The following is a 20,259-nucleotide window of genomic DNA, read 5'->3' on the forward strand; positions in this document are numbered from 1 at the left end:
TTTTAATTTTTGTGGTGTTGGTCTAGGTATTGGCAACTTTTAATGGTTATTTAGTCATTTAGTTTTATTATTAATTGTTAGAGTTTGGTTTGTAATAAGTGTAAATTAGTAAGGGTATTATGGTCGTTCCTGTTGTACTTGACATATATTATAAATGGAGGGAGAGACCTATCAATGAGCTTAGGTCTTCCATTTTATCCAATTTGAACATGGTATCAGGGCATGATTCTGAAACCTACACCTTAAGTGTTACCACCATCATCAAACCGAAACCTGAAACCCAAAATCCGCAGCATGTCTATCATCAGAAAAGAATTTTCAGCAATACTATAGCCCTAGAAAACAGCCAGCAGCAGCAGAAATTCAGACCAGTCGCTGAAATTTTCTGGGCGACACTGCCAGTTCGAGAGCATCAAATCCACTACAGATTTGTCAAAACTGACACCATAGTCACCCACAGACACTGCCAATCTGCCCCCACCCTGAAATCCCACCTCCAGGCAGTGTCCCACGTGCCCTCACACTCCAGAAGAAGGCTGCCAGGGCCGACCCCACGTGCTGGTGTGTGAAGCCACTTTCAGGCATGGTTTTGACCTGAAATGATTCATTAGTGATCCAATCTCTCTATTAACATGTTTTTGGAGTTTTTTGTGATGTTTTTTGCCCAAAGATCTCTTCTTTTTTAATTGCTCAAATACGGCATCCAAGGAATGGTTGTTTGATGCTTCGTGAAGCAGTTTATCAATGGTTATTGAGTTTATCGGGTCTGAAACAGCGGGATTTGCTGTGTTTTTTGATTCAATGATCTAATTCCTTCCATATCAAAATATCAAGCTGTTGGACATGTGTTTTGCTCAAAGATCCAATCTTTGTTTAACCATGCACTCATGGTAGTTCGTCAGTTGTTGTTCGGTGTTAGTAACAGTCATTGGCGTCTTTCTTGGAGCAGTGAAAGTGCTCATAAGCTGTTTTTTGTGAGGCTATGGCATTGTTATCTAAGTTGGTGATTTCTCCATGGTAGTTTCAGTGGTTCACTTCTCCAATTGTTCTTTCAGTGCTGTGAGTTGCTTTCTTGGGGCTGTGTTTGAGTTTCTTGATACTGTGGCAGTCTTGTACTGATTTATTTGTGTGACTTGTTCATGGTTGGTCTCCTTGTTCGTGGTTGTTCCGATTGTTCCAACAATTACTCTTATGGTCATTGGTTTGAGTTTGTGAATGCTGTGATGGAGTTTGCAAATCCAAAAACTATGGTTCCTTCATTAATCACTTCTCTGAGTGAATCGTGTACTGTGACTACATCAGAGGAGGAGTATTCAAGGTTTCTATAGTATTAGTCGTCTCAACAAGCATCTTCTCACATTGTATCTTTTGCCCAGAAAGGTAATCCTACGATCTGTATGTCTTCTGGTATCCTTGCTACTAGTCCTTGGGCACTCGATTCTGCTTCCACTGACCATATAACAGGTGCAAACCAACTTCTTTTTTGATCTCCAGTAACCTAAAAATCTACCTCAAGTTACCCTTGCTGATGGGTCCACTATTGCTGTTAAGGGGATAGGAGCAGTAAATCCTACTCCTTCCATCTCTCTTTCTTTAGCTTTATACATTCCTAAATCTCCTTTTAATCTCTTGTCAGTTAGTAAGCTTACAAAGTCACTAAATTGTTTTGTCACATTCTTTCCTTATTTTGTTGTTATTCAGGATTTGAAGATGAGAAAGACAATTGGCATAGGATCGTGGACTTTACTACTTTACTACTTTGAGTTGCCTTATTCAGCCATTGCTTGCACAGTTGCAGCCACGCCACTTCAAATCCATTGTTGCCTTAGTCATCCCTCCTTGGACAAGTTGAAACAGCTGGTTCCTGCATTGAGTTCTGTGTTTAATCTTGAGTGTGAGTCTTGTCAATTGGGCAAGCATCATCGTGTTCCCTTTGCTTCCCGAGTCGAAAAACAAGTGGTTAGTCCTTTCATGCTAGTCCATTCCGATACTTGGGGCCCTACTCGTGTCACATCAATGTTGGGGTCGGTACTTTGTTACATTTGTTGATGACTACTCTGGGATGACTTGGTTTTATTTAATGAAAGATCATTCCAAGTTGTTTGATATCTTTTGTGTCTTCCGTTCTCAAATAAGGACTCAATTTGATATGCCAGCCAGGATACTTCGTGGTGATAATGCTAAGGAGCACTTCAATACCCAATTCAATTCTTATATGACTAACTCTGATATGATCCATCAGTCCTCTTGTGCCCACATTCCACAACAAACCACAACAAAATGGGCTTGTAGAGCGGAAAAACATACATATTCTTGAAGTCACTCGTACCCTATTGTATCAAATGAATGTCCCCAAAGTTTTTTGGAGTGATGCTATGCTCACAGCTTGCTCCCTCATCAATAAAATGCCATCCTCTGTCCTTAGCGGCAAAATCCCATATTCAGTTATCTTCCCTAAGGCTCCTTTGTTCTCCCTTCCTCCTCGTATATTCGGTTGTGTCCTTTGTCCATCAGTTAACTCCAGAAATGGATAAGTTGGGTCCATGCTATCAAATTTATTTTTTTGAGCTATTCCTATACTCAAAAAAGATATTGATGTTAGTCGTACTTTACATTGATTTTTTGTCTCTGCTCATGTCACCTTCTTTGAGTCTATACCATACTACTTTGATTCCTCAAGTTTTGTTGACCTTAATGTGTTTCTTCCTTTCCCTTGCATTCGAAATCCAAACCTAGTATCTATACTCAATCCTCCTATATCTTCATCCAGTTTGAGTCCTTTTTGTCGCTTGGATCATCCTAATTTGCAAGTATGCATATGACGACTCAAGGGGGAAGTGCCTCCTATAGCTTCTACTATTGTGCCTCCAGTTCCCTCATCGGATGATCTTATTTCCCATGACGTTGATCCTCATATAGCTATTCGAAAAGGTAAACGCACTTTACCCAACATCTGATCTCCAATTTTGTTTGTTATGATTTCTTATCACCCTCTTATTACTATTTTGTTAGTACTTTGTATTCTGTTGCTCTTCCAAAATCTATTTCGTAAGCCGTATCCCATTTTGGGCGGAGGACAACAATGGTTAAAGAGATGCATGCACCACATGATAATGATACTTTTGATTTAGTACCTCGTCCTCTTGATAAGTCTGTGGTTGGTTGTCACTATGTACACTGAAAGTTAATTTTGATGGTTCTGTGGCTCGTTTGAAGGCCCGCTTCGTTGCTAAGGGGTATACTCAGATGTATGGTTTGGATTATTTTGACACATTCTCTCCGGTTGCTAAACTTGCTTTAGTATGTTTGTTCATTTCTTTAGCCACCACTTGTCATTGGCCTCTACATCAGTTAGATGTGAAGAATGCTTTCCTACATGGCGATCTTCATGAGGAGGTATATATTGAGCAATCACCTGGGTTTGTTGCTCAGAGGAATTCAGACTTAGTATGTCGACTTAACAAATCATTGTATGCATTAAAACAATCTCCAAGGGCATGGTTTGGCAGTTCTAGTGCTGTGGTACTTGAGTTTGGCCTTCATCGGTGTGTAGTAGATCACTTTGTTTTTTATCGTCATACTCCATCTGACAGGATTTTGCTTATTGTGTATGTGGATGACCTTGTGATCACTGGTGATGATGATCGAGGCATCCAAGACCTAATGTTTTTCCTACGGAGTGAGTTTTAGATCAAGGACTTGGGACAATTGAAGTACTTCTTGAGTATAGAAGTATCAAGATCTCATACAAGAATTGTATTGTCATAGAGAAAGTATGTTCTTGATCTTTTAGATGAGATGGGGCTGTTGGGATCCAAATTTGTTGATACACCCTTGGATCCCAATAGTAAGTTAGTTCCAGATATGGGTGATTTGTTGCCTAACCTAGGTCAGTATAAGATACTTGTTGGAATGTTGAATTATCTCACTGTCACCCGACCAGATATATCCTTCGCAACAAGTGTTGTGAGTCAGTTTCTTGATTCCTTGAGAACAAGTCACTGGGATGCAGTAATTCGCATTTTGAGATATCTCAAAGGTGCACCAGGGAGAGGTCTTTTATATCAGGATTGGGGTCATACTCATATTTAGGGATATACTGATGCAGATTGGGCCGGGTCACCTTTTGACCGAAGATCCACAACTGGGTATTGTATCTTTGTCGGTGGTAATTTGGTGTCTTGGAAAAGTAAGAAACAAACTATGGTGGCCAAGTTGAGTGTAGAGTTAGAATACAAGGCTATGGCGCACACTACATGTGAACTTGTTTGGCCAAAGAACATGTTGAAAGAACTAGGTTTTCCACATTCTCAGCCTATGAAGTTGATGTGTGATAATCGAGTTGCTATTCATATTACTTCTAACCCTGTCTTCCATGAGCGGACAAAGCACATTGAAGTTGATTGCCATTTTATTGTGGAGAAACTTGTACAGAAGCTCATTACAACCACTCATGTGAAGTCCGAGTTTCAACTTGCTGATTTGTTCACTAAAGCCTTGGTAGGTGCTCATGTGAAATTCATTTGTAACAGGCTAGGAGCATATGATATATATGCTCCAGCTTGAGGGGGAGATTTAATGGTTATTTAGTCATTTAACATTATTATTAATTGTTAGAGTTTGGTTTGCAATAAGTGTAAGTTAGTAAGGGTATTATGGTCATTCCTATTGTACTCGACATATATTATAAATGGAGGGAGAGACCTATCATTGAGTTTAAGTCTTCCATTTACCCAATTATTCAATAGCAACCAAAGTAGGCTGGTGAATTGGGTGTTTAAATATTTGCTTCACAATTAATTCAAAGCAGCAATTATTAAGTGAGAAGCAAAGAAATAATCATCGAAACAATCACAAAAACACTAGAACACCAAGATTTATAGTGGTTTGGTCAATTTGATATATGTCTACTCCCCGAGTAGCCTACTTGGGATTTTCACATGTTAAATAGTATTACAACAAATTGCAACATGGATAAACCTTGTCTATTTTCTCCGGGAAATTGTTCACAAATTCAGTAGTCACTAGTCACCTTCGGGTGTTCAACCCAATTGGGCTACCCTAGCCACCCACTGATTAAACGAGCTAATCACAAATCAGACTACTTGTCCATGGACCACTTGATCCAATCCTGCCACAAGATATGTGAAAGAGCAATAATATAATGATTAACGCGCACACACACACACACACACACACGCACACATACATATATATCAGACTTTCTACTAAGTCAACCCAAAAGATCAGTTCTTAGAAGAGCTCAATTGAATGGTGAAAGTATACAATTTTCAAGTCTATTGAGAAGAGGTTTCAAGATAATAATTAAAAGCAGAAATATCTTCTCAAAATAGCACACAATAGCTTTGAGCCTGGAAAGCCTAAGTAGGGAAAGCCTCTTGGAAAATATCATGCTAATAGACACACTACATCTAAAATGTTGTCAAATGATAAGTGCTTATATTGGAATTCTCAGTATGCTCGTGAAATTTTTTTCTCTTCACCGTTTAGTGTTGTACACTAAGGAATGTACTCCACTCATAAAGATGAAGCTCCATGGTTATCTTGCTGGTTACTCACTCTAGAAAGTCAATGGTTGTAGGCTCATTAAGGATTTCAAAATCAGTTAGCAATAATTGAAATATCTTAAGCAAGACTGCAATCAAATTGTGAGGCTTAAGCTTGAAAGAGTGGGGTGCTTGTATTTGAAAAAGAATCTTAAATTAGAGAAATTTAAAGTATTATACCTTGTTAGGAAAATAATCACCCTTTCTAAAATCTTAAAATCAAGCATATGAATTCTTGATGCTTTAACTATAAATTTGAACCAAGATTGTGTCTCGCGCTCCTTTTGGAAAATAATTTGAATATGCTTGATTTTAAGATTTCATAAGGGGTGATTATTTTCCAAAAGGAGCGCAAGACACAATCGTGGTTCAAATTTATAATTAAAGCATCAAGAGTTCAAATCTCAAATTATGGCCAATCAAGAGCTATAATCAAGGTATTTTTCAAAGTGTAATAAAGTCAGTCCACGAGTCATATTTATTTCCAAATCACGTTGGATTTTAGAAATATAAAAAGATATTGAAAAAATCAAGTTGACTTGCAAGCTCAAATCCAAATATTAATTGATGTCCACTTGGAATAAGATTAATATCAAAATTACCCTACGTCAGTTTGAGATAATCATGCAGGATGAGCTGGAAGATACATTCATAATGCAGCCTTGCCTTATGAGTAGCAATCAGAATATAGCCACGCATAAGATGTCTGATTGGTCATCTTATGATGAATCTAACCAGTCATCTAAAAGTTAGCACACAACATGCAAATTTGATACACTATTGTTTAAGAGATAACCCAAGATGTATATCATTATTTTTTTTTGGGAAATCATCAAAATTCTAACTAAATGAAATATAGTGTGATTAAACAAATAGGCTCTCATAGATATTATTTCAACACATTTCATCATGTGGTATATGAGAGTCCTTTCTATCTTGACATGATCTGAAAAATTTCAGGTTTGGGGGATTTGGGAAGTCAATCTTATGGATAAAATGATATTGAAGGTTTTATAAATTTTTAGTGAGTTTTTTCACCGTGAAGAAGAATTTCTCTTTGGCCATTTGCATAATATATTAGGAGAGAGATACATTTTTTCTAGATGGCAAAACATCTCTTCTCTTTGTATTATGGATAGTTTGAGCTCCTGAAAATTTTTGGTCTTAATATGGAATAACATGGGGGGAAAGCATATAGTTTTGACCTTTGAAATTTTGGTGGTGCTACTATGGAGGACAGGTTGTGAGGTTGAGTTCTTACCATGCTTACGTGTCTCAAAATAGCTAGGTAGCTATTCCCCTTTGAGTGGGTTCCCATGTCGTGAACTCTTAGAATACTGGTGAAGTCTGGGAACAAAGAATCTCTTTGCTCATTGCTAGAAAAATGAAGTTAAATGGATTCAATAACTCTGTGAATTTTGGACACAAAAATCCATTTATCCATGGGTAAAAATGATGAGAAACCGAAGAAGATCTTTGTTCATATGTTGTATCAAACAAATTTGGATGCATGATTGCAATGGAGAAGCTGCTGTATTCCGGGGATATTTTCTTTGAGGATTTTAGGGAGCCTTGGGTTGGTGGATTTTCTACAAATATCTGAAAGGATATGAAGACTTAGTACAAAAAAATACACAGAAAACACTGGGTTTTTTGTGTCGAAAGGGTCTTATGTATAATGGGCTCCCTGGTGAGCCTAGTTATGCGGAGATGGTGTGGAATGGAATCTCTGTTGATTGAGATGGGTGAACTCCAGTGACACCAGTCAGAAAATTCAGCAAGGTAAGTAGTTGAAATGGGAAAGTGTGAATGTGGAGGGAGGGATTCTTGGGTACTGTATCTAGGCTCAAATCTGATTCAAATTTAAAAAATATCTTCCTAAGGCTGCTGGTTTGGAAGCAGAGCTGAAGTTAGTTGAAGTGGAAAACAAGTTTTACACTATGCGATTTGGGCCTGAAGAACTTACTGTCAGGCCTGTGTTCCGACAAGCCCAAGAGGGAATAAATGGGCTGCTTAGCTGGTTTAGTCTGAGTGAAAAAAGAAAAATCTAACACAACTGAAAACCTAGAACAGTCTATGGGCTTTATTTGACTGATGGGGGCCTGGGTTTACTACCTTTTGGGGAGATGAAAACAGATTAGATGGGTCCTTGAAGATGCTAGAGAGATCGAATAGGGAGTTGGGGAGTTGAAGATGTGTGAGAAATCAAAGGGGAGGAGGAAATTGTGAAGGTGAATCCATGCAACATTCTGATCAATATGTAAGAATCACAATAAGCACTGAAAGACAAGAAAGGGTAATGTGTTGCTAGTCTTTTGATTCATGAGACCAGAAGCGACGGAATTAGGTTTACAAAAGAATATCCAGATAAAGCAAAGAGGGAAGATTGTACAAGGAAGGCCAGTGTCATAGAGAAAATTGTGGAAGCTATAGCAACATCAAGCAAGGAGATGGTCATGGAGTGTGGAGTGAATAATTTGGGGTCTAACTATCAAAGCTGCAATCTTTTCGAACTTTGATACTGAGATGGAAGATTAGTATGAAGAATATAACAACCTGCTTCTGGAATAAATTCTGGAATACGAGGATGTTTGTCTAATATGTTCTCAGTTGAAAGATGTGGAAAATTCATATTTTGCTAGGGAACTTAAAAACTGTGTGGATGAAAATCGATTTGAAAAGCTGAAGAAAGAGGCATCTTTGAAGGAGGCAGACCTATGACAGGTTGATTAATTTGGTAAGGATTTTTCTAGATTTTCTATTGGTTCATGTAATCTTTTTGATGAAGAAGTTTTGGCTGCTGATAATCTCATGGATAATTCCTTTTGTTGTCGGTCTTTACTCCATTTTGTTACTTTTCCTCAATCTGGGCCTTTAACTTCTAATACTTGCAGTGAGTTATTTAATTCTGGCAAAGAATCCTGCCTATGCTTGCGGTGTCCTTATTGAAATGAATTACCTTTCTTGCCACAGGGAATTAGGTTCTGTAGGAAGGACTTTAACCCTTGATCTGCTGGGAGATAAGAGGAACAGCCGGGATTGGAATGGGGTGCTCCGTGGTTAATCTTTTAGACCGGACTGTTAAGTTTGCAGGCTCCCTTAGAACCTACAAAAGGAAAAAGAAGAGGGTGGAAAAAAATTTGCAAAAATTAGCCACTGAGATGAACTATGGCAGGGAAGAATGATAAGAGGGTTAGGGGTAGTAAGTTGGTAGAATGAAGGTCTTGAGCTGGAAGATTGGAAGTCTGGGCTGTGCTGGTAAACATTGTCAAATTAAGGATATCATTGGTAAGGTTGTCACAGGCATTGTTATGGTTCAAAAGTCTAAATTGGAGATGGCGGATGGTTTTCTTGTTAGGAGCACTTGGGATTCTAGATTCAAAGATTGGGTTTGGTTAGCATACACAGGTTCCTCGAGATTGAGATCATTGGGGACACCAGACTTGCAAGAAAATTGGATGTTCTTATTGGTTCTTTTTCAGTGTTTGTATGCTTAGATATCAAAGGCAAGGGCAGTTGGTGGTTTACCTCAATTTATGGACTAAAAACCTTAAGGGGGTACTTTGTGGGAAGAATTAGTAGTTGTTTTTGGCAAGTGTTCCCCCCATTGGTGTTTGAGGGGTGATTTCAATGCCACTAAATCCACAATGAGAAACAGGGAGGCTCGAGAATCATATCAATCATAAGGGGTTTTGATACCTTTATTGGGGAGTGTTATCTGAGGGATATTCCACTCCCAAATGCCCAATTTACTTGGTTCACAAATGGCACTAGGTCAGTGGCTACTAGGATTGATAAGTTTGATTTACCACTTTGTAGGAAGGTACTTTTCCCACCCTTACTCTAGAAGTACTCCCTCCCACCCTTACTCTAAGTACTCCCTAGGGTGATTTTTGACCATTGCCCTTTGGTTCTTGAATCAGTCTTTGTTGAGTGGGCTCTATTCTATTTAGATTTGAAAACAAGTGGTTGATTAATTCGGATTTTTAGAGTGTGTTTAGGAATTGGTTTTGGGGGGCAGGGGGCTATGGAAGCTTGGGAAGCCTTTTGTTTTATGAGAAGATCGAGGTATATGAAAGAGAAGTTAAAAATCTAGAATATGGAGACTTTTTGCTATGGTCAATACACAACAAATACAACAACAAGAAGCCTTAAGCCCCACTAGGTGGGGTTGGCTACATGAATCCATTTTTGTCAATTCACCTGACCAAGAGCTTTTTCTTTTATTAGATTAAGGGCTATCAAATCCTACCTCACAACCTTATTCCAAGTTATTTGAGACCTATCCTTACCCCTTTTCATGCTAGGAACAATAACTAACTCACTCCTTATAGGTGCTATACTAGGTTTGCGTTTCAAATGCCCAAACCATCTAAGTCGCCCTTTCCTTATCTTGTCTTCAATTAGTGCTATGTGTAAATTCTTGTGTATATGCTTGTTTCTTATTTTATCTTTTAATGTGATACCACTCATCCACCTTAACATTCACATTTCAGCAACTTTTTAGTTTTTGTACATGTTGTTTCTTAAAACTTTCCTTTTAATTTTAAGGATATTCTATGATCACATACAACTCGCCTAATGCACTCCTCCATTTTACCCGATGTATTTTAATTCTGTGTATTACATCTTCAATTTTTCCTTCCACTTGCATAATAGATCTAAGACATCAAAATTTATTAGTGCTATTAATTTCTTGATTATTAAGTTTAATCTTCTATCCATCATTACTCCTTATAGTTTTGAATTACATTTCATATATTCTATCGTATTCCTACTTATCTTAAAACCTTTAGACTTTATTGTGGTTCCCCAAAGTTCTAACTTAGATTCCACTCTACTCCTACTATCGTCAATCAACACAATATCATTTGCAAATAACATAACTAAAGGATCTCATTTTGGATATTCTAAGTTCATCAATGACTAAAGTAAAAAGATAAGGACTCAAAGTAGAACTTTGATATACACCTATTATGATTGGCAAATCTCTAGATTCCCCTCCTTCACTGCTCTATCATACATATCCTTAATTACCTCAGTAAATCTACTGCATGCCCCCATATTTTCTAAGACCCACAACTTCCTTAGATACTCTATCTTATGCTTTCTCTAGGTCAATAAAAACCATATACAAGTCCCTCTTCTTTTTCCCAGACTTTTCTATTAAACTTCTTAAAAGACAAATAACTTCTATTGTTGATCTCCTAGGTGTAAAACTAAATTAATTTTCTAAAATCCTCATTTCTAGTCTTTTTATTTGTTCTATTACCCTTTCCTATAATTTCATTGCATGGTTCATAATCTTAATTCCACAATAGTTATTATAGTTTTGAATATTGCCTTTGTTTTTATATAAAGGTATTAATGTGCGTTTCCTCCATTCCTCTGGCATTTTCTTAGTTTTTATAATAATGTTGAATAGATTAGTTATCCAAATTTTCCTTTGTCCCATCAACACTTCCAAACTTCAATTAGTATTTTATTTGGTCCTATAAATTTCACACTTTTCATTTTTTAAATGTTATCTTAACTTCAAGGACTCTGATTTTGCGAATAAATCTCCTATTTTTAGTCTTCTTCTTATTTGTCACTTCCAAGTTCAATATTTCATTTTGGTTTTCATTAGCAATTTGTCAAATTATTTTTGTCACCTCTCTTTTATGAAATCTTCTCTAGTTAAGACATTATCATTCTCGTCCTTCATACATTTACATCACCTAAATCTTTGCATTTTATTTCTCTAGCTCTAGCAAGTTTATAAATGTCGTTTTCTCCTTCTTTTGTATCTAGTCTAGTATATATATCATAAGCTCTATGTTTAGCTTCACTAACAACCTTTTTTGCATTTTTTCTCGCCACTTTATATTTTCCAAAATATTATATATTTCTGCAGTTTTGCCATATTTTATACCAATTTCTTTTTGTCTTAATGACTTTTTGGACTTCTTGATCCCACAATCACCAACTTTGTTTACTCCTCGAGTATCTTCCTTTGGATTCACCTAAAATCTCTTTTTCTATACTTATTCCAAATAGTATGCCTTACCTATCTAATCACTCTCTTTGGTCATTTTATCTTTGAATTGTACTATATTATCTCCTTTTAATCTCCACCACCTAGTCTTCTTGTGTTGATTTATGTTATTCTTTTCCATCATTTTTTAGTATGTATATCTAATACTAGGATTCTTTGTATAGTCAAACTTTTGGTTATGTTCAATCTAGAAAAAAAATGTATTCTTGAGGAACTGGGTGCGATTGATAGATTAGTTGAGGGACCTCTTTTGGGGATATTGTTGGAAGATGAGTCCAATTGTCCAATGTGTTTGAGCAAGTTGTTTTAAGGGAAGAGATGAATTGGAGGCAGAAATCTAGAATGAACTAAGTCAAGAATGGGGATTGTAATTTTAGACTTTTCCATAGGGTGGTGACTAGTAAGAGATGAAGGAACTTTGTTAAAGAACTTGACAATGATGGGGGAGACGCTATTAGGGATCTTGACCATTTATTTGGCTTGATTACTAAATTTTAGAGAAAGATTTGTTCATAGGAGGATGAGGGAAGAGTTATGGTTGAGGGGTTGGATGGGTATCCTATATCAACTGAAAAAAGTTGCTTGGTTAGAGTGACCTTTTGAAGAAGAGAAAATCAAGAGCTAGTTTTTCTTGCATTCTTTGACGATGGAGTGACGATGCAAAAACTGCTTTTGCATAAAATTTCAAGTGTGAAAGGTATTCTTCGTACCTTTTTCATAATAATATTTATTCTTAGTACAAACAAAAGATGATTTATTAAGGATAAAAGTTTTAATTTGAATTTTGAATTTTGATTTCACAAATTTTTTTTCTAGAGTCAAGTTTTCAACAAATTTTGTTGAAAATTTGAAATTTCTATAATTTGGGTTAAATTTTGAATGCTTAGGTTGTCACTCAAGAGGGCTAGGGGTGAATTGATGATTTATAAATAATTAAACTTTATCAATTCAAACAAAAATAACGTGTGGAAGCAAAACACAAGTAAATCACTCAAACATGCAAACACGCAAATTTTATATTGGTTCGCTCTTGTTGACCTAAGTCCACTCTCCAAGCAACTCTTTGGGTATTTCATTATATGAGACAAGTCTCACAAATGTGCACTCAACAGTTAGACACTTGGTTGAATTCTACATGGCTATACAAGTGACAACTTGGCTATCTAAGCCTTGGACAACTGTCCTCAGATTCTACAGTCCAACAGTCAATATAAACTAGACAACTAGTGAATAAAATATAAACTATGGGGAGCATCTAGGGCTCCAAATGCAAAGATTGGGTGTGGTTAGTTTTTGTTGGTTCCTCTAGGGGTATTGTGATTATTTGGGATACCATATTTGCTAGTAATTTGATGCTCTTATTGGTTCGTTTTCTGCTTCTGTTAATTTAAATGTCATTGGTAAAGGCCAATGGTGGTTTGCCCCAGTTTATGGCCGTAATGATCCTTGGTTGAGAGGCACTTTGAAGGATGAATTATTTGCAGTTCATGGCTTATGTCCCTCTCGTTAGTGTTTAGGGGGTGATTTTAATGTCATTAGATTGACTATCGAAAAATTCATAGGTTCCAGAATTACCTGTAGTATGAAGGGCTGCAATTTGTTTATTAGGGATTGTGATTTGAGGAATGTTTCTCTTTTGAATGCTTATTTTACTTGGTTTGCTTATGACATTAGATTTGCAGCTACTAGGATTGATAGGTTCTTGTTTATCACTGAATGGGAAGATGCTTTTCCTATCCTTACTCAAGGAGTACTTCCTAGAGTTGTTTTTGACTGTTGTCCTTTGATTCTTGAGTCTAACCCTGTTAAGTGGGCCTCTGCTCTGTTCAGATTTGAAAACGTGGCTTTCTTATTAGGATTTATGGAATTCGATTAGGAGTTGGTGGGTGGAGTACACTATGGAAGGGTGAGAAGGTTTTTGCTTTATGAAAAAATTAAAGTATTTGAAAGAAAAATGGAAAAAAATGGAATATTGAGACTTACAGAGGTGTTAGATCCAGAAAAAAGGTAATGCTCGAGGAATTGGGGGCGATTGGTAGATTGACTGAGGAGGGATAATGAGGATATTGCAGCAAGACGTATCCAGTTGTCTAATGAACTTGAACAAGTTGTTTTAAGGGAAAAGATGAGCTAGAGGTAGAAATCTAGGATGAATCAGGTAAGGAGTGAGGACTGTAATTCTAGATTCTTCCATAAGGTGGCTAATGGTTGGAGAAGGAAGAATTTTATTAAAGAGCTTGAAGACGATAAAGGAGTGGTTGTTAGAGATCTTGATTGTTTTGTGGGTTTGATTACTGATTTTTATGGGAATCTCTTTTTTGAGGAAGAGGTGAGAGTTATGGTCGAGGAACTGGATTGGTGTCTTGTAGCAACTAATGAAGCAACATGGCTAGAGAGGCCCTTTGAGGAAAAGGAGATTTGAGTGCTTGGTTTTTGAGATGGACAAAGAGAATGCCTTAGGGCTGGATGGCTGTACCATGGCTTTCATTCAGGGCTGTTGGGATATTTTGAAGGGAGACCTTCTTAGAGTGTTTATTGAATTCTTTGATAATGGAGTGGTAGAGGAAGGAATACAAATTCTACTTTATTACCTTGGTGCCCAAAAAAGATTGCGCAGTTCAAGTCAAGGATTTTAGACCAATTAGCTTAGCCACGAGTGTTTATAAGATTTTAACTAAGGTGTTATCGAAGAGATTGGCTATAGTTCTGGAGGATAATATATGTCTTAGCCAGAGTGCTTTTATAGGTGATAGACAAATCCTAGATGCTGCCTTGATAGCAAATGAGGTGGTTGAAGATGCCTTTGAAGGGGTAGGAGAGATCTAGTGTTGAAATTGGGTTTTGAGAAAGCTTATAATTGTGTGAATTGGGGTTACTTGGATAAGGTGATGGTTAGAAAAGGTTTTGGTTAGAGGTGGAGGAAATGGATTAGAGGGTGCTCATCTTTTTTCATCTTCTCTGTTTTCGTAAATGGTGAGGCTAGGTCTTGGTTTTGATGCATCTAGGGGTCTAAGACAAGGGGATCCTCGTTTACCTTTTCTTTTTTACTATTGCAATTGATGCATTCAGTAGGATGAGTAAGAGAGAAATTGATAGAGGGTTGGTGGGGGGAGGGATCAAAATGAGGTATGAGGATTGTATCATTTTGCATCTCCATTTTGCAAATGGTACTATATTCTCTTTCTCACAAATAATATGGGTTACTTACCTAATTAGATAACTATCTTACAAGTGTTTGAGAAAGCTTCTAGGTTGAAGATTAACTTTTCTAAGAGTGGTTTAGTAGGCCTTGGCATTGATGTTGACCATTTTGTTAGGCTTGCAGGTTGTGCTGTTTTGACTTGGCCGATTACTTGTTTAGGTGTTCCTGTAGGAGGCAATCCTAATGCTGACTCTTTCTGGGATCTTGTTTTTGAGAGTGGTTAAGAGATTGGATGGCAGCAAAGGAGCTTTCTTCACCTTTGGGGGGTTGTATCACTGTTATCCATGTATGTTTGTACTCCATTCCCTTGTATTATCTTTCTCTTTTTAGAATTCCAGTGAGAGTGGCGCGGAGGCTTGAGAAATTAATAGGGGACTTATTGTGGTCGAGTAGGGGGAAGAGTAATAGAGATCACCTTATAGGTTGGGAGTTGTGTGTAGATCTAAAAAGATGGAGTTTTGGGTCTTGGTAATTTGGTGTCCAAGAACATCTCTTTGGCGGGGAAATGGTTATGGTGCTTTCCTTTAAAGTTTAACTCTCTTTGGCATAAGGTAATTCACAATAAATTTAGTTTACTCTAAAGTGGGTGGGATGTTAAAATTGGGATTAATATTACTCATGCAAGTCCTTGGAGGTTCATGTCTCAAAGAGCTTTCATTTTCAGCAACAGGCATAACTCATTTACTAGATTGATAGATCCTCCTTTTCTCCAGCAGCTATTGCTAAAGGCGGGGGTTGGGTTGCCTCGACGTACTGATGCGAACATATGGGTTTGAACCAGGCGTTAAATGGGACAGGGCTTATTCCGGGTGTAAGATAAGGTTCTCTGAGACCTCATTTCCTAGTCGAATAAACCTCGTTGGTTCGGCTTTTTAGCGCTTGATGTGGAGTCATCTTTCGCTCTTGCCATGAGTAGCAAGCAACTTGCATTTCTTGCTGTTCACTCCGGTATTCTGCTTTATGATTCTCCCCCGCCAAAGATAGAGTCTCCATGGTCGCACGTTCGAGCTAGAACTTTAGGCATCTTCTTCTTTTTCTTCTCTTAAGATATTTCTAGTTGGATGAAAAGAGCACTCCTAAATGAGGCCTCTCCTTACAGAGTTTAGAAAGGCTCTTATTCTTTTTAAAGGCCCAACGACAAGTCCTCAGCAAACATAAAGACGTGAATGACCAACGGTAAGAGTGAGTGAATTAGTCAAGAACTCAAATCCGTAATGCGCTTTATCGTCTAAAGGCAGGGGTGAGCTTTCCAACTATACAACGACCACTTCGAACGAAGGACCAACGACGATGAAGGAGGAGAAGAAGTAGGAGCTAGCTTTAATTGAAGTAGGGGCAGGCGAAGAAAGATTTATGATTATTACTTTCCAAAAGTTCAGTATATGAATGGGGAGCGTATTTGCTTTTGGGAGGATCTTTGGGTTGGGGACATGCCTTTGGGTTTCCATCGTCTTTATTGTGTCTCTATTTATCATGCTACCACTATTGCTGCTTTGTTTTTTTTTAACAAGGGGTTAATCTCTCTTGGAATTTCCATTTCGAAAGAAATCTGAATGATAAAGAGATTAATGAGTTGGCTCTTTTAACCAATTTGCTTGATTTTTTCCACTTTGATTTGGGGAGTGATTAAAGGCTTTGGAGTTTAGATCCTTTTGAGGAATTCTCTTGTAAATATTTTTTCTCCTACTTGACTAGTGACCCTAATGTGGATTCTTTGGTTTATATTCTTTGATTTGGAAAGCTAAAGCTCCCTTTAAAATAAAAGCTTTTATTTGGGCTGCAGTTCTTGAAAGAGTTAATACTAATGATTTGCTTAAGAAGAGAAAACTTAATAAGGCCTTGTCTCCGGATGTTTGTGTCCTTTGTTTGAGGAGTGGTGTGACTTGTTCACATAAATTCATTGCCCTTTTACTCGGGTTGTCTGGAATAAACTTTTTCGTATTTTTGGTGAATATTGGGTTTGTTCCTCCACTTTAAAGCTTTTTATGCGATCACTTTTCAGGGTTTTGGCAAAGGGAAGGATAGGAAAGCCTTGCAGTGATGCACTGTTATGGCTATTATTTGGTGTGTTTGGTTGGGGAGAAATGCAAGAATTTTCAAAGGAGTGGCTACTGCTAATAATTTGCTTTGGGGTAGAGTGGTATATCTTGTGTTGCTGTGAGTATCGGGTAATGAATTTTTTTGTCATGTTTCTTTGGAAGACCTACCGCAGGACTGGTCGGCTCTGCTTAATTAAGTTGGCATTCAGTTTATGACGAATTTTTGTTGTAATTTATTGTTATTGATGTAAAGGGGAGGTTTTTATTCTCGCTGTTATTTTCCATTTTTTTTTCTCGCTTTCTTGTCTCTGTTGTACATTCTTCTCTCTTCTAGTAAATTCTTTGTTTATAAATATATATATAAACTAGGTACACAACTTTATCTCAAAGCTTGTTCTCATAGTCAAGTCAAGAGTTAGAATTTGTTTGAATTGAGTTGACTAGTGAAAGATTGAGTCTTTCAAGCTTATTATGATTAAGAAGAGTGAGAGAGATAGAAATGAAATGAAATGAAATGAAGCACAAGTCTCATCTTCTACTGTAGTACGCGCAAGCTTCAAATTCTTATATTCTCGATTGCTCACTAGTTTTTCTTCTTGCTTTTATACCTACAATTAAAAAGTTGAAAGGGATATGACCCCAAAAAAAAATTCTTGCATGCAATCAAGTTCTAAAAACTCAATCTTGAAAATTAGCTTCAAAATTGTGAAATAAACACCAGCAATGAATTGCAAGGAGAAAACATACAGAAGAGGGAGAGAGTACTATTGAGAGAAAGAGTGAATAAAGATGGATTCCTTATATTTAGATTCATGTTTGGGTATGCTCCCATAACTGAATTCTATCACCATTACCAACTTTAGGGTGAGTTAAGGAAAAAAATGGACAAGTTGCATGGTAGGCAAACTTCCAAAGGCTCCAATGTGCAATTTTGCCACTCCTATTAGTATCCCGATTCCCGCCATTCTGGTGCATTCCATACTTGTTTTTAATGTCTTGCTCCCATAAGGAATTAGATTCTTAAAGGGAACCTCCATAACCATTTTCCAATTAAATAAATGTTCTTAGAAACCACATTGCCAAGCCCTAGTCACCCCTTAGACTTAGGTGTCCTGATAACCTCCTAACTAGCAACATGATCTCTCTTATCCTCTCGAAAACCAGACCAATAGAAGCCTCTCATAATTCTTTGGATCTTGGAAACTCTAGAAGGAACTCTAAAAAAGGATAAAAATAATGTGAATATTTGAGGGGAAGCACTAATGAAAGTAATCCCAGCCCCCAATGAAAGGGAAGCCCTCTTCCAACCTTCTAATCTCCTCCCTACTCTTTCTATCCTTGGATCCCAAAAAGCATTTGACAAAGGATTGCTCCCTGAAGGAAGACCAAGATACGATAAATGCCAACTAAGGAATCACAGCTGACTAGAGACCTGAAGCTCTTTAACTTCTTATTACTCGAATTGATACCTGCTAAACCGCTCTTAGACAAATTTATCTTCAGCCCCGAAATCTTCTAAGAAATTTTTGACAAAGTGAGGACCGTGCGGGACTTCTTAACACTATTCTCAAGGAAAATTATAGTATCCTGTGAACTAAAGAGGAGACACCTCTACCTCCTCCCTCCAATCGAAGACCCTTAATCACCCCAATATCATGAGCATGAAGAACCCACCTATGTAAACCATCCACCACCCAAGTGAACAAAAAAGGTGATAATGGATCCCCTTCTCTTAACCCCTGAGAAACCCTAGTTTGCGGTTAACAATCACAGATATGTTAGCAGAAAAAGCATCCTCTAATCTTATTACTCCAAGCACTCCAAAACCCTTCTTCCACAACACTTTATCAAGGAAGCCCTAGTTAACCATGTGATATGCTTTTTTAAAATCCAATTTAAAAATCATATCCTTCTTTCCCCTTCTTTTTACATTCTCAATCACCTTGTTGACATTGGGTTTTGAAGACCCATTTGGGTGGCCAACATTTGGTGACGAAAAAAATAGCAAGTAATTTGACATTCCTTGGTTATCTTACTTACCCATTTTATTAAATACGAAATCGGCACTTTATTTTATTTTTTGAAAAATGTTAAAATAAAGAAAAAAACTCTAAAGTCTGGTTTGGGAGTATTGTTGTGAATAGGAAAGGTAGGCTTTCAAATCTCTTCCATTTGAGATCTGGAAGTCCTACCACCCAAAAGCATCCATTTCATGAATGATTGCTGCACTTACTCTGTGTCTGTGAGTGTAACTTCTTTTAAAATGAAGAAATTTTGAGAAAAAAAATTGCAAAAACCCGCCAAAAACATGCTTGCAGCATCAGGCGGTTAATCGTTTGCAGAGGGCGATCAACTGGTCTGTGCTGCACTTGCTTTCCAATTTGCAAAAATCTTTAACTTTTACTCACCCACTTCCCTATTCAAGAGGGCTTTTGTGGAACTCATGCAGAGGCAAAAGCTCCATTGGAATTCCATTACTTTATGCCGCTCAATTCCTTAAATGAAGGCACAAAATTACAAAATTGAAAAGAGAAAACACATATAAGAAAGACAAAGAGTTTTATGGGACTGTGGCTAATTCTACCAAGGTAGGCTGAAGAGTTTTATGGGACTCTGGCTAATTCTACCAAGGTAGGCTGCCTACATATCCTCCAATGGAGGAATCAAGCTACTTTAGTTCTAAAAACATTTTCAAAACAAGTTTTGGAAAACATTTTTGGTGAATACCTTGCAAAATTCCTTGAAAACACTGAAGATTTTTGTAATTACTTGAAACATTAATTGAAAAACTTTCCATTCTTTGATTAGAAAACAAAATTTTCAAAGGATCCTTTGTTAAACAGAAATTGAGAACTAGTTTTACACTTTTGGAAAAACCATTTTTCCACCCTCAAGTCATTTCATGGGTGATTGCCTTAGAAAATGATTTAGTTTGTAAAAAACTTGAAATGCTTTGTGAGTTTTTGGTGGGAGAACCACAAACCCACCTTGAAACCTTGTTTGAAACTTGGAGAACACCTAAAAGCCGCATCATGAGTGCATGACTCCAAGGATTTTAGAGAAACCTTGAGGAAAACTTGAACACTTTTGAAAAATATGGGTGAACATGTTTAAATCATGTGAAAACTTGGTTTTTTTAATGGAAAAAACACAAAAATCAACATAATATCAGCCAAAGATTCGACCAACTACACTTTGGTGAGTGTAGAGACTTAAAAACATGCAAAACTACGGAAGAGAACACAGAAAAGGTGCAAAGGCACCTGTTGTGATTTGGCGGTCGATCGCTTTTAGAGAGCCAATCGATGGTCTGATAGCCAACAATTACCTTTTCAATAAGATAAAGGCTAGTTGACTGCCTGCATGGGTCAATCGATTGCCTAAACTTCAAATTCTTTTATACATGTCATTTTT

At 37.2% G+C, this 20,259-nt stretch overlaps 1 protein-coding gene across 1 annotated transcript in view; it reads left to right on the plus strand.

Moving 5' to 3' along the window:
* The window catches only part of LOC131162924 (uncharacterized), a 72,958-nt gene that overhangs the window by 22,354 nt on the left and 30,345 nt on the right, over nucleotides 1-20,259 (plus strand). The gene's annotated exons all lie outside the window — the stretch shown is intronic.

The sequence above is a fragment of the Malania oleifera genome, chromosome 8 (genome assembly GCF_029873635.1).
Source record: "Malania oleifera isolate guangnan ecotype guangnan chromosome 8, ASM2987363v1, whole genome shotgun sequence".
NCBI classification, from domain to species: Eukaryota; Viridiplantae; Streptophyta; class Magnoliopsida; order Santalales; family Ximeniaceae; genus Malania; species Malania oleifera.